The 15,586-nt window shown below is 39.1% G+C and overlaps 1 long non-coding RNA gene across 2 annotated transcripts in view; it reads right to left on the bottom strand.

Annotated features, from left to right (window-relative positions):
• Positions 1-11,704: 11,704 nt before the first annotated feature.
• LOC119005369 overlaps positions 11,705-15,586 on the bottom strand; it is a 111,504-nt gene continuing 107,622 nt past the window's right edge. For both annotated transcript variants that reach the window (XR_005070479.1, XR_005070480.1), the window contains exon 8: positions 11,705-12,873. This is a non-coding gene — a long non-coding RNA (uncharacterized LOC119005369). The remainder of the gene's footprint in view (positions 12,874-15,586) is intronic.

Here is a 15,586-nt window from a genome sequence, read left to right on the forward strand (position 1 = left end):
CTGTCAACACCAAGTTACTCTGCAAACATTGCAGTGGCTACAAGGCACTTGCATAAATAAACTAAAATCTTGGAATAGTATTAACAACAACAACAATGGGTTTAACATACAGATCCTTGTGTCAGTAGAATTTAGTATGTGACCATGCCATAAAACAACCCGCATGCAGTTCTGCCCCGCAGCCTTAAAAAAAACATGTTAATGGCTACACATGTTATGCAGTTGTAAACAACATTTGCTTCCCTAATTTGGGAATGCTCTTTCAATATATCACTAATGTTGACAAGGTATTAACGGAGCCACCTCTACTCTGAAGGCAGTGTTAAATGTTATCAGCAGCACAGTTGCTGACATGGAGCGATGACTGGAAAAAGCCAGTGGAAAGGGACTTGAAATGCTGGGGGGCTAATAAAAGAGAATGAGCTGCTCCATTTGCCTGCACATGACCCACAGGCTGCTAATATAATTGACCTTTTCCTGCTTAACAAGACCCCTCTTCATAGCAATAAAGTTTAAGTTCAATAGTGAAATAAATAATTAGTCCCAGAACACATTTACTGGACTTGTGGAGCTGGTGGACTGCAAACAGTCAAGAAACACTGAATTATTTTTGGCTGATTGTGTCGGTGCCTTGCTTATAAATGTTAACTTACCTCCATTTAAGTAAAATAGGAGTGATTTCCTCCGAATTCTTGCAGAATCTCTTTACCAACTCTTATGACTATCCAATTATCATCCAGGGTAAAATAATTGTCAAGTGCATGAATCTCACAGAAGGGTTCATTGCCACAGATGCAAGTCAATGGAAAGTAATTTGCCGAGCCCCATACGGTTTTAAGCTGTGACACATTGTTTGATGTTATGGCTCCCTACTGTTATTACTTTACTGAATATGAAATGACACAGTAATTATGAGGTAAAAGACTGGCAGCTTTAATTAGAGGTTATATTCAGCCATATGGAGTGAACAATTAAATAACTACTGTCATTTCACATCCAAGGTAATTAAATCGTCAAACAATGTGTCACTGTCCAAAAACTTAGAGCTCAGTCTTTGGCATATTCTCTGTGATTGTCTGTGTTCTGACAGTAAATGTCATTTTTTTCCCAGTGAAATTCAGACTACTACTGATATTCTGAGCATCACTGGTGAAGAGAAGTTAGCGACATGTTGACTGGTTCTGTGATGTATCATGGCAACACAATCCGTAGGAAGCAGTGTAGGTACTGTATTGTTCCACTCATCATCGCTTTGAAAATCTCAATTAAGTCACTACAGTCACACACTATATGATCAGACATAATGGGATTTGACATTGCATTACATAACACATCTCTCATATCTCATCTGTATCATTATGAGCTCTAATGAGTAGGGATGTATATCGTTAGGATACTCTTATCGGCGGACTCAAAATGCATCTGGTGGCGGACAGCGGAGCAAAACCGGATTGGAGCCGTAACGCAGTGAACAGTATCCACTGGAAATTCGGGGTAAGCAACATCACCAAACACTTGGAGAGCTTGCATAGTATGAAGCCAAAGGAGTGCGCTGTGTTTAATTGCTAAATCAAAGCGAGTAGCAGCCCGGCTAACGCTAAAGACTGCAGCACTGTGGCAGCGGCACCCAGTTTCGTTTCTGCGACGTCAGGTCACGGAGTTTGTTGTTAAGTTTGTAGTCATGACAGTTGGGTAGACGTTCAAAAACTGATTAAAATATCATCGAAAAAAGTTTTTTAAAAAAAGTACCGATAACAGTACAGTTTGTCCAGAATCTTAACAGTACCTTGGTACTGACTCAATTAGGAACCGGTACCAAAAAGTACCGGTCCTCGGTATATATCCCTACTAATGAGTGTATGGTAAAAGGCAATGATGTGGCCATTTACCTTGACAAGAGTCAGACGAACAAGGTGATGGATCTTTACCACAGCAAACATTTTGGCTTGTCATAGAAAGAAAAAGTACATTTTTAATGAATAATCTTCAAAACAATTGCATTCCATTTACTTAAGCTGATTCCAGGGTCCTCGTATTGCGGAAGCTGGCACACTATCGCAGCTTATTGGGACACTTCATGGAATTGAGCCATTGTTAAAAAACGTTGTTTCACTCAAGTGTAAACTCACCATGATGTCAACCACTGGTTTGAGGACTACTGCTCTAAAGTTCAGCAATAAGTCTGTCACCGTTTTTTTTCGGGCCAGAAGAATATTTGGTTAAGAGGGTGCAGCTTTGTAGGACATCCTGGTTGGATGTGACTGAGTAGCCAAGGGACACACCATGGTACCAACTTATCAATCACAAGGTAGGCATGGCATTAAGCATACCAAACTTATATTACATACATATATTTTACTCTGAATAGGAGCATAATTTACTGACTGAACGCTGTTTTGTGTGTTTGTGTTTTGTTTCTTACTGAGACAATAAATCTAGTGAGAAGTAGGATTATTGTCTCAAAAACTTACATATAATCTTACTTCTTGTTGGAACCTGATGAGTCACCCCCTGCTGGACATAATAAATAATGCAGGTTTAAGGCATTGTCATGCTGCCTTCACTTTTCTGACCTCTGTCCATATTTTATGCAGTTATTTCACAATAATATGTAGTGTAGTAGGGCATTGGTTGAATGAGGGATATTGATAAAACTTGGTATGTTTTATTGAAAACATTTATGGAACAAATGAAGAAAAATCTAGATGGAACTTATCAGTCAAAGAAGATAATGGGTTAATTGAAGATCACCCCCCCTGCAGAAATGCAAGCAGAGCTATTATTAACAACTATTGCAGCCCTCTATGGTGACATTAATACAATACCTTGAAGTGGATGGTTACTCAGCAGGCTTTCATAAGCTGTAACAGGCTCTAATCTTGACTTCCAACTTATCCACTCCTTCTAAGAGCTATCCTGTCATTACTCACTTCTCACTGATGTATTTATAACACCCGTTCTAGCTGATTGGTTTGGAGATACACGTAGGAAGAGGGCCAAGCTGAGCTCAAGGCAGCACCAGAAGGAGGACAGATCTGTGAGCACAGAGCTCTTTAAAATGAAGAACACCTATAAGGAGGCTGTAGGTCAACTAGGGGAACTGAAGAGGGAGAACAGGAACCTGCAGTGTACAGAGTACATCAAGCGTGTTCATCCTGTGGTTAACACTTAACGGTCTGTTCATTTCAGGCAGGAGTCTTGTGGCTGAGCAAAAATAACACACTTGAATTCAATTCTTGCATCACCCTCTCCGAATGAACAGATTAAGTGTAGGTGGGCAAAGAAACTTGAATGACCTTGAAAGACTATGCTTCAAATATTGGTTCCAAGAGTTACATCCTGTTTTGGTGATTAATGATATTTTGACCAGTGAAGTTTCCTGTGACTATCAGAATTCACAATTTTTGGGGGGGCTAAACATTTTGTATTTTAAAGTAGTTGAGCCAACAATTTGTGAAGTGGATCAATCAATCAAGTCATAAAATAAAAAGGAACACTCCTTTACTACTTAGCCACTTGCAGTGCTTATAGGCTAACATCAGTAACCATTGCTCCTACCCTGCTGGTCTGCACTGATATTTGAGAAGAAGTACCAATTCAAGGGGGGTTACAACATTGAAATATGTGAAAATGTGGGTAGCGTCAGTAGCTACCTAGCCATCTACCTCACCAAGCCTCCTATACCAACACAAATCGAGAAACCCCACCCCAAGACGTGAATGTGTGAAATGGTCGGGCTAAGTGGTAGAGCAAAGGTGTGTATTAGGACAAAGTCTAAGAAGAAACATTGGGTCTGGTTATGTAAACATTAAAAAGTATTTTCTGAACTATAACATTGTTTTATTTGCAATATTTTGGTTTTGGTTTTATGTTCTTATATTAAACATTAAGCGGGGGAAGCACAAAAGAAATTATTCTACACTATAAGTAACCTGTAGAATAAATAACTTAATTTCTATTATTTGGATAACATCCATCCATGAAAGAAACAAAATAACAAGACTACTAGATAAATAAACTTTAGTCTGCCAGTCCACTTTGTGTGTTTGAGGCACACAGCATGTTGGGGAAACACTACTAATGAGTATTGTGACATGAAAAACACCTCTTATAAATACCATAAAAAAAGTTGAGTGGTCTCTTGCTGTCACAGATGGCTATTCACAAGTCAAACTATTGGTTACAGTGGAATATTAATAATACAGTCACACAAAAATTGCCAGACATGAAGCATTGGTAATTACCAGTGCAAACCAAAGATTCTACTATGTCTGAGTGAAGACATGGAAAAGGGATGTTAAGCTTGCATTGCACCAAATCGGAGCCCTATGTGTTCTGTCTGTTTTTTTAATGAAGTGAAAATCTCTGCCTTGATTGTTGAAAACAGGAAGACTGATGTGCACATTTGAAACCCTTGCGAAGTTGCAGTGCAAACAATCCCAAAATAACCTCCAGCATCCTTATTTATAAAGTGAAGTAAATCGCAGTAAAAACTAACATTTGAACTGCGTGTATGGTGTCACTCCCCAAATGTATTTCATCAGATTGATTTATTGAATTAGTCTACAATATTCAAAGTCCCTTGACAAAACAAGGTAGCTCCAGCTGAACATGGAGGTCAAAAGCGAGGCTGACAGGAAGTTGGCAGAGAAAGATGAGGAGATGGAACAAATCAAGAGGAATAAGTAGAGGTTGATCGACTCCATGCAGAGCATCCTGCACTCTGCTGTGAACAGCAAGGATGATGCGTGGAGGATCAAGAAGAAGATAAAGGGTGACAGGAAAGAGATGAAGATTCAGCTGAGCAAAGCTGATCACCAGGCATTTGAGTCCCAGAAACTACTCAGATATGTCCATGAACTGCTCAAAGTAGGTTATAGACCATTGATTCAACACAGCTGTAGCCAAAAGGCTGCAGCTGGTCGAGGTATGATGGTCTCTCCAGTTAAGATACATGATTAGTGTTTTTTCTTCTCTTTTTCTCTTTTCATTTCTTTTCTTTTTTGTATTCAATTCAGATGATTTGTTTTTTGTTAAGGCTAGCTGACTTTATGGACCCAAATAAAGAAAATCATTTTATTAGTAAGAAAATAATCAGCTGACTATGTTCATAGAAATTCTGCAGAATGAGGAGGACAGGGTTGGTGTATTTAAACTATGACACGTATATAACATATCTTTTACTTTGTTAACATGACTTACTTATTTGTACCTGAACCATAATGTTTTGCTGAACCTCGCCAAATAGTTTTTGTACCTAATCCTAACCAAACCATGATCATTTTACAACATTAAGCCTGTAACTATGAAGGTGTGCCTTGGTTTGCCAGTACTCTCAAGTAGTGATATGTTGTAGTTTTCTTGTCACCATGGCAATTGACATACATATCATTTTGGGAGTCATTGGCAATCAACCTTTCTATTTAGGTATGGGGATTAACTTGTTTGTCTGCTTTTTTGCTAACCCTAACCAATTAGTTTTTGTGAATAAACCTAACAAAATATCTTTTGTGCCTGAACCCAAACAAAATGTGATCAATTCACAACGTTCAGAAAGTTTGGTTTGCTTGTCACTGATAAAGAGAGTGTCATAGGGAATTGTCTTATATTTTGTATTGGGAGTCATTGGCAAACAACCTAGTCAGCCTTTTAGGTATTGGAATGAACTTTTTATTTCAGCTCAAGGGATTTTAATGGAATACTCTCACACTGTACAGTGAACACAACTGCTGGTCAAGTGCTTTGGCTGTTTTTAATCTTCCATGAGGAACAAGCAAACACTTATAAGTCCAGGTTCTGAATAGTCCATAAGAAGAAAAAAGGACAATAAATATCTGTTACAATTTGTCATATTTCCATGTCATTTCAGAGTCCATATTAATGAAGCACAAAACAATAGAGACCATTATTATTTTAAAGTTTACATCACATGACATTTCTTTGGCAAATATTTTTGTCCAGTAATTGTATTCAGAAAAATGGTTTCACCAACTTTTTGCAGTATTTAGCAGGTGCTAATTATGCGCTGCAGAGTTGAGCCTTTTCTGTACCCAACAGCTATGACAGACTCTCATGTTTTCAGTTTTGTTCCAACAGGAAGTAGAGCAGATGAATACAGCAAGACACCCAGAGGGGCGTTTCAACAGTGCTGATAAAAATGCCATTTTATTCACTATTCTGGTTAGTGTGCACAGAGGACAGATCAATCTCCTGTAAACAGAGAGGCGATTTTGGTGCCAATCTTCTAGTCACACACTGGGTGACCAATGGGCCAAAATCCCCCCAAAGGCAGTGCAATCATCTAATAGCACTGGAGCTTTTCACTTAGAACCAGTGAAAACCGAGCCACAGCAGTGGCTCAAAACTACACAGGCTTATTATAGGCTTGACTTCGAATTACATGACTTCAGCTAAGTGGGGTGATTTACAGGATTTCGACTATCCAAGGCAAAAAAAAAAAAAAAATCAGCATTATGGCAGGAATGACTAACAATAGATACCTGCAACAACACAGAGGTAGTGATGAAAATTGCCTTCAGGCTGCGCTGTAGGAGTGAATAACACAGGAAGCACCTATTTGGTGTGCATATCAGTGGCAGGTATACACACAGACACCCATACATGTACAGTACACAATAATACTGACATTGATTTGCGCACATACCCCAAACACTCAGGCACACACACACACACACACACACAGGCACACGCAGACACACACACACACGCACTCAGACACAAACACACACACACACACACACAACTCAATAGGTGGTCTGACAGAAGTGGTTTATTGTGCATGAATGCTCCTCAAATTTCACTGTGTTGCATCAGCCAGCCTACTGTGTTTTTGCTAAATTAGTTTGCCCTTGTTTCCTAGAACAAATGAAACAGCAGAGTGTTCAGTGTAAATGACACTTAGATGCTGCATTTTAGGTGAGACATAGCTATGCAAAATATATGTTTTTAACGGCCTCATCTCTTGTCTTGATCAGTTCTCTGACATTTTTTAATAACATCACAGGGCATTTTAGTGTGATGTAGGGCCCCCTGGGGTGCTCTTCCAGTAGAGAAAACGTGATGCACTGCAATATTTTTTCTTTAGTCTCTGGCACAATCCCAGGTGCCCCTTGTCCAGGGGCAACCTACAACCACCGTGACAATCAGGTGGTGGTTGCTGGATATTGAAGAGCTGTTCTGAGGCACCGACTGAGCCATAAAGTGACGACATCGAGGAGCTATACATACGATAGATTTTTACAGATTCCCTACCAAAAATTATCTTTTAAAAACATTTTTGCTCATAATCTGTGCAAAACAGAATTCTGCTTTGCTGTCAAATATATGTTATATGTGTAGTTATGTGGCTAAATGAGTCAGAGACACTTTCTACAAGTCTGATTATGCAAATATGGTGATGAGGCTTTCGAGCATTGTCATTCGCTAACACACGCTTGGTTTGTTTAACTAATTAAATGATTAATCATTCCATTACTTATTCATCTATTTGTTCATATATTTACTCATTTCATCAGTCATTCATTGATTCACATAATGTGATACAAAGACTAACAACATCATACATTAATTATAGTTTTGGGGTTTGATAAGTCAACAGTTCACAGTTATGGCTGATTTTTTTTTGTTTTGTTTTGTTATATTATTCTTTATATCTGCGAAAAACTTTGGTTGTTTTGCCATAATTTCAGTCATATGTCAATTACTCAGGAGACGTAGTCCATATTCCCTTTCTTTTGACAGTCAGATTTACTGACAGAGATGCACATTTGAACATTTAACTGCTTTGAATGGTGCTGAAGCATAAAAACAAGCCTCATTATGTTTTGCCCTAGTAAACACACGGGAGGACCATGCACACATTTCACACCTGTCGTCTCTCATTCATGTTTATACCCAAGTGAGTAAAAGGCACCATTAATGCTGCAACAGCATCACAAAGGTGTATATGTGTGTCACCAACACGTCAAGCAGCCAGATCACGAGTGAGCGAGTCACCGAAAAGGACAGCCGAGCCAGACAAATAGATGAAATGTGATTGGCAACTGCAATATTCAAGTTGTATTTATTTGTGGAGCGGTGTCGGTGGACCTCAGCAGTCTGAATCCATCTGTTCCGAGGTCTTCAAAACATCTGGCGAAATCTATTCAGGAGTTTACTCCGACACAAGTCAGTCATACCAAATAAAACACAAACCCAAAATAACAAGCAAGTTTTTTCTGCCCACAGTGGTCGTGTATCGTGCCTCAAAAACAAGTGCTGTGTTTGTATCTATGTATTTTATCAAAAAGCCTCTGTTCTTGTGTGTAGGTGATAGCTGACACTGTAAATGTTTCATCATTCATTCCCCGCCTCCTATCTCAATACATAAGAAATAAAAATGAAATACGTTTTTCTTTTTCAATCTTAGAAAAAGGCAAAAAAAAAAAAAAAATCTGCTGCTGGTGTGCATGCTGAGATATATGTATGCACAGCATCCACACATGTGCACACGCTGCTGTCAGACCTGGTTTCTTCAGCAGAGTTACAGACTGTGTCTTTCATCATGGTAAAGAGAATGTGTGCAGGGCATAGTGACAGTTTCACATGCGCAGATATTGAATTAGGCTCAACCCTGATGGTATTTTTAGCTACATTTTTTTTTTTTTTTTTTTTCAAGCAGAGTTTGTCTGATAGTTTGGGTGGTGCTGTTGATGTTGGGTGCGTGATGTTATGTATTGTCTTTAATCTCCTTTCACACTATATGCCGTACTGAACATTCTTTCTTCTGCACAGTGCTGGGTTGTTGTGTAGTCTGATCTTATCTACGACACCTTGGTCTTTTCTTTGGATTCTATTCTATTCTATTCTATTCTATTCTAAAAATGTGTACCATATAGTGTTAAAAATACACATGGAGAGACTGAATTCAACCCATTCAAACATATGTTTAAGTGTGTGTTTTTCCAGCAAAACCTGTTTTTGAGACATAGTGGGGAATTTTTTATGTTCTTGTGTCGCCTCTGCTCTTCTGTGATGTATGTTATTTATCTTCCAACACCCGTCTTTAGTTCTCCTGCTGTACCAAATTTGTAAAACTGCATTCTGCTCTATTCTGACCTTCCTGTTTTTTCGCTGCATTTTTAGTATCTCAGTATCAGGTGCAGTGAGTGACAGTTATTGGTCTGGTGTCAGTGGCTAAGGCGTTACCTCTCTTTAAGGCTGATCTCATTTCCTGCACACTTCCTCTGCGGGGTTAACGGCTGGCAGGCTTATACACATCCTGGCTGAGGTGCACTGGAGGGAAAACAAAATAGGAACCACTGCTGTCATGGGAGCTAACGAGTGGAAGATGACATGTGTACAGTGCCATTTTCACAGAGTTATGTCCAATTAAGCGCAAGTCATGATTGTAATTTTTTCCTTTAGTTTCTCTTGTCGTTCATCTTGTTTCACCTCAGGAGTGTGTCTGAGCACGAAGTTCTGAGTTGGGTGAAGGAAAGGCAGGTAACATTATTTGTGCTTGAAATTAGGGGTTTTCTTCACCCCTCGCAACAAAGCTTTTCACATAGCTCAGGAGAACCTGAAGTGCAGACACTCTGAAACTTGAACACAGTGCATTTTGAGTGGTACTTACACGTAGAGCTCTAAAATAGAAGTAATTACTAAATAACTTCCTCCAAAAAGTTGAAAAGTAGGAACCAAAAAGCGTTATTTGCAACCACTGTCTAAAAGCTTGAGAGCCCCCAGCCTAACTGTTTCAGCCTGTGTCAAATTAACCCATTTATATAAAGAGATGGTGGGGAGCAGAAAGATGATGCTCTGACAAGAATGGAAGGCGCGCACTAGTGGTGGTTATGTTTTTCATAAATCACCTTACAAGTTCAAAACGAGGAATTGGGTCTCGAAATGTGTGTGTTCTTACACGTGTCCTTCTTTTTCTTCCTGGAAAGAATTTACACGGAATGTATTGTGTTATTCTATTACATATAGTTTGCCCTACTTTACGTTAGTTTATTATTAATTACATGTATGTCATGCACATGTTTACTACTTCAGTGGATTATTCTACCACACATCTACTACTTTACAAAATAACATTAATAAGTCAGGCACAAGGAAACATGGAGCGCTTCTGTTTAACAAGGTCTGTATTCACATACTGCCTGCATGGCGCATGCACATAAAACCTTTTATTTTTTCTTAAATCCGATTTTTTATTTAAGCACGATTCAGGCGCCGCGTACCAGCTTGCAGGAATAAAGCCAGATGTTGGACAGAGCTGAAGGTGGAGGTGGTTGTGTTTCATGCTTCGTTCCCTCTTAGGAAATCTGTGTTGTCAGTGTTTGATAGAATGACTATGAAGCCTGGCCGGGCTGACAGAGAGTGTGACAAACTGCCCCAGAAAATAATAAAAATCCTTTTACCTGACATTTAGATCCATACCATACAAAGCCAGTGAAATCAACTGAATCATGAATGATTTATGAAATACTTCATTTAATAAAATTCAACTCCCCACACTTCTGATGACATAGCACTCACTGACAGTCAAGTCAAAATCATTTTTTGCCTGCCTTTCAATTCCATATGATCCAATATGTATAGGATCATTCTGGCTAACTTTAAATCAATCCAATGTGTAATTCAAACATTTATGTTCACTTGTGAGGGCCGTTGACGGAAAACTCAGCTCAGAACTCCTTCCTGTTTTGTGTTTACTAGAGAGACTTTAACGTTGTATATCATCAGCATGCTTTTCAGTGCAGTATACCAATTTGCACTGTAATGGTATGTCCCATAGTCTTTGATTTTTCTGTCTGGCGGACTGACTTGGGGCCCAGAGCAGAGGGAGAGGAAGTGTGATAAACTGTATGGAAAACATAAGGGGGTCCGTGGCTGAGCACTGTAGCTGGGGTTAGCAACCACAGACAAAGATGGAGGAGGGCAGATAAGGAGGCCACCAAACTGTTCCCTGCAGGGTTGTTATGGTGCAAACCCAGCTCTGCTATTTTGGATTTTTCTACATTTGCTGAAAATGTGTCTCATATGAAGGGAAATGAGAATCTATTAATATGGGAAGATGAGGAAATTTGTTCAGTGAAATATGACAGCTAGTAAACGGAACTGTAATTTTGTACGTTGATAACAAACTGATGTCACTCCCATCTTGAGCAAATGTAATATATGACATACATGACCCTACATCAAGGTAACATATGAATATAACCTTGAATATATGTTGATGTATGTTTATAACGTATATGAAATACCCTTAGTAAAAACTTTTCTATTTGAATTTCTTTATATGCATATATAAAAAATATCTATATGTTGAACTTGTATATGGTATTATATGACATGATAACAAGAAAGGTGTATTTCATATATACATTTATAAAATATATGAAATACACATGGTAAAATATTAATATATAGCCTTCATATATTAAAAGATGATGAGCATGATGAATTACAATATATAAAATACAAACATATACCCATAACAAAGTTAAACAAATACATAATTGCGTAAATAAATAAATAAATAAGGACTGTTTTAGAAACCACAAATTATAGATGTTCTGCTGGATGGTAAGTAAGGTACACCGAATATTACTGTTGAAAGGTGGTTCCCATCATTATTGGTTAAGCTGGACTTGTGAAGATAAAGGCAGTAAGTGAACCACAAGCATATTGCACAAAGGAGGCTTAGGATGTCATTTATTCAAAATGTCAGACACCGTCGGATCTATGACACAGCACCTTTTCAAGAGCCAGAGTCACACATTGTGGGTAGAAGCGAGGCCCCTCTCATGTCACCACCATCATTGCCACAGCACCCTGTGGCAAGCCACTCAACTCTAATTGACTTAAAGGGCTTTACAGCACAGGTGTGGAAGGAAAAAGTAATTCTCTCCTTTTCTTGATGGTGCACAGGAAGACGTACTCTATGTATACTGCACCATTCGCCGCTCCTTGAGTCTCATATGACAAGTGTGGTCCGTTTCCACAAGGCTTGTTGAGTAAGATTCTTTCTTCAACATTATATTACCTAGATTTTTCACAGAACAATACAATGTTCATTAATAATCTATGTTGCGATGATAAAAGTGAAACGCTGCACATATATTGTCACATGAGAGCACTACAGTCAGGGAATATTTCTCCACAGAGCTTTGCATATTGTATGAGTACATGTCCTTAATGTTGTCTTTGTTCCCCCGTGACCAAATTGGGATCATTACTACTTAACAGATACAGCACACATACATGAATATGTTTCTGTAGCAGACACTAGGGTTGTCAAAGCAGTGTAATCCTTAGATGAATACATTGTTCTGACCACATGTTCTTTCAATTCTACATACATGAGATGTGTTAGGGACATGCTGTGTCCCCCATGAAAAAAAAGTGTATCTACAATATTGTGGGACAAAACGTGAGGAGCAAATAAACAACACTCTGTCATGTATCAGTGAATTTCACATAATGTCCTAAAAAAAAAAAAAAAAGCGAAACTTCCCAGCACATGGTGTCATGCTTCTCACTTATATAACACACACTGTCCAAAATAAGATCAGAGCATAATGATGTTCTAACTTCTTTACAGTCAGTGATACCCTGTGAAAAGTAACACTTGAGAATCCTAACATGTGCTAAACTTCTAATTTAGACTCCGAAGGCGCCGGAAGGGCTTATATGACAACAGAGAAAATGAACAATTAAGTCACCTTACATGTGACAAATATACGTAATTCAACTGTGAATTGCTCTCATAAAAGGTGAATATTCTCTTAATTCTTCTCCTCCTTATCGTCATTCTTCCTCATTTTCACACAGGCGCCTTTGTAGATCTGCGTTGTAGACACGCACCTATAGAGAGCACACATACAAAAGGGGAATGCATGTAAATATATACACAATACAATTTTTGAAAAATTCAATAGAGTACAAGAAACTTCATGGGTGAAAACAGTATGTTTTCATTTAAATATTTAGAGCATTTCATGATCAGCTCCAATCAGGGGTACACAAAAATCACCAAATCATGTCAGTATTATCTGTGCACACTTAACCTGATCCTAGATTTTCAAATCAAGTGCTGTACATACACCAAAATGACATTCATTTTTTGTGTAGGTGTACACACAAGTTTTCCACTGAGTCCTCTCAAAAACAGAAGCAATGCCACAGATTGAAAAAATTATAATGTAACGAAGTCAAGTAAAAAGCCCAAAAAAGACCATATAGGATGAGCAGAGGTCGGAGCTGATGGGTCAAACAAACACCAGGGTTTCAGGAAACTCAGGCGGCCGCTGTTGACCGCATCCTGTGTGAAACTAAAAGTTAAAGTTGTCTTTTTCGAAATCTTTCGTACTTAATTTAATAGATGTTACTAATTCAAATCATGGCAAATAATAAACCTAACTGAACATTCCAATTTGAACCTAAACTATATTTTTAATCCTTGGGCCCTTGTACATACATACTGCTGTGCAAATGATTCATATTTACCAAAAGATTTGGAATCGGTCCAGCTGGTAGCCGTGACATGACTACAGTGGCTGTAATGTAATCAGAGAAGTTTCAGAGCGAGACTTCACCTTGAACAAGACTTGCGGTTCATATTCCATGAAGTATCTTTGACAAAAAGGTCCATCTCTGTGGGAATTGTTTCTGTCATGTTGTTGTGACACTTAGAACAGCAACTTCAGCCCATCAGTGGCAAAAACAAGCACTTTTATTGGAAGTAACTTAAACAGTTGGAGTTGCCCAAAAGGATTACGTTGCAGTCATTGTAGCTGTGTCTCGGCTGCCAGCTGAGGTGACCTACTGGACCAGTTCTAAAATTTTTGGTAAATATGAATCATTTAGACAAGCAAAAGTGCAGGAGGTGAAGCTCAGGTTCAGTTGTTTGGCCTGTTCAACCACCTTGGTTGCAAGGAGCAGCTTTAAGAATACCAGGATTCCCCTTTAGGCAGATGACAAACTTTGCCTCTATGTGATCCTCAGATTAGTGGATATTTATGAGGATCCCGTCACGTTGCCTTCACTGCCAAAATGACAATTAGTGAATATTAGCTTGTATTGCATTTGACCACATTAAGTAGGCAGGAGTTCTAAAAATAAGGATGAGGACGTTTGCTTTTCTGAGAAACCGAACATGTGATTGCCTTTCAGAATGTTGGAGGGTGTCTGTGCAAAAACTCAAAAGGGCCTCATAAATCTCTCCTCTTTAATGCTATATAATTAAACAGGACCTGACATATGAATCTCTAGCAGTCTATATTATCCTCAGGGGGTATGCGTGCTTTGCACTGTCAGGCTGTCTGTCTCCAAACGTGTCAGTTTGGCAGACTTCACATCTGGATCACTGTTATTATGGCAGTCATAACTTCAGACATGATACGGATTTTGGGAGCTATTCTGCAGTATCCAAAATTGAAAGTCAGTGTCTTGTCAGAGAGGCTGTGTGGCTGTTCGTAGACGTGGGAATATTTTTAGGAACAGCTGACAAAAGTGGGCTCGCACATATGTGTACTCAATGACAGAATTCAGCATTTGTGGAATTAAATGTGAATGCTCAATAGATTGGAGACAGCATATAATTGCAGACTTATTGGTTGTTTCTTAATGTCAGCGTAAACAAAGTGGTTTAATATGAAGTTACTTGTTCCTAATGACTTGTATCTGCAAACTCACTTGCCGTGGTGAGGAGAACATGGCTATATAGAAGCTATAAATACAGCTTCGCCTGAGAAGCTCCCCTGACCACACGGGCTTGTAAAAAGAGGATGTATCGTGGAATCCCTCAAACCAAAATAGAGAAAGATATTATGAATTTATGCTGAGCACAGCAATCAGACAAAATTACCCACCAGACTGGATCTCTCATATGTCAGACAGTCAGACAGTCCAACTATATCAGCGTGTGTCATCTAACAGTGAGCATTCCAGTCGTGACTCACCATGATAAATCTGAACACACACACACAGCCACAAAGCCTGATTGTCTAGCGTGCTAAACTGTATCAAACGCTTGTTTATTTCTGCGCAGACATTCATGATGAACGCTTGAATCAGTCTTATCAAATCCTCTGCTTTTTGGGGGGAAAATGCTAATGTGACAGGAAAACAAGGTGGGTGGTCATCTCAGCACAGTCCTCATCATCTGCTCCCCGTGCTCATGTGAGACCAACAATAGCCTCTGGTTCATATTGAAAAGCATGAACACATGGTTTCTGACTCGGATGAGTCCCAAACAAGCAAAAAAAAAGCCAAAAGCAGCCACCAGACAACACAAACAAGCAAGTCTGCTCATACAGTGGTGACGCTGGTGGTGGCGAAGAGAAGAAGGGAAGAAGGTGTCAGGAGAAAGGAAATAAGTTCCTTAACAAATTAAATTACACCCTGAATCCACCTCGTGCCCCCCTTCCCCGACGTTCCACTTTTCTTGCCCTTTCTTTTCATTTTGCTGCCTCACTTTTCTTGCCCCCACCCACACACACACACACACCCATTCTTTCTGTCAGTCTCTGTCTCTCCCTCGATGAGCAGACAGGCAGAGACAGGGAGATTGTTGTTG

This window comes from Acanthopagrus latus, chromosome 17 (genome assembly GCF_904848185.1).
Source record: "Acanthopagrus latus isolate v.2019 chromosome 17, fAcaLat1.1, whole genome shotgun sequence".
Lineage (NCBI taxonomy): Eukaryota > Metazoa > Chordata > Actinopteri > Spariformes > Sparidae > Acanthopagrus > Acanthopagrus latus.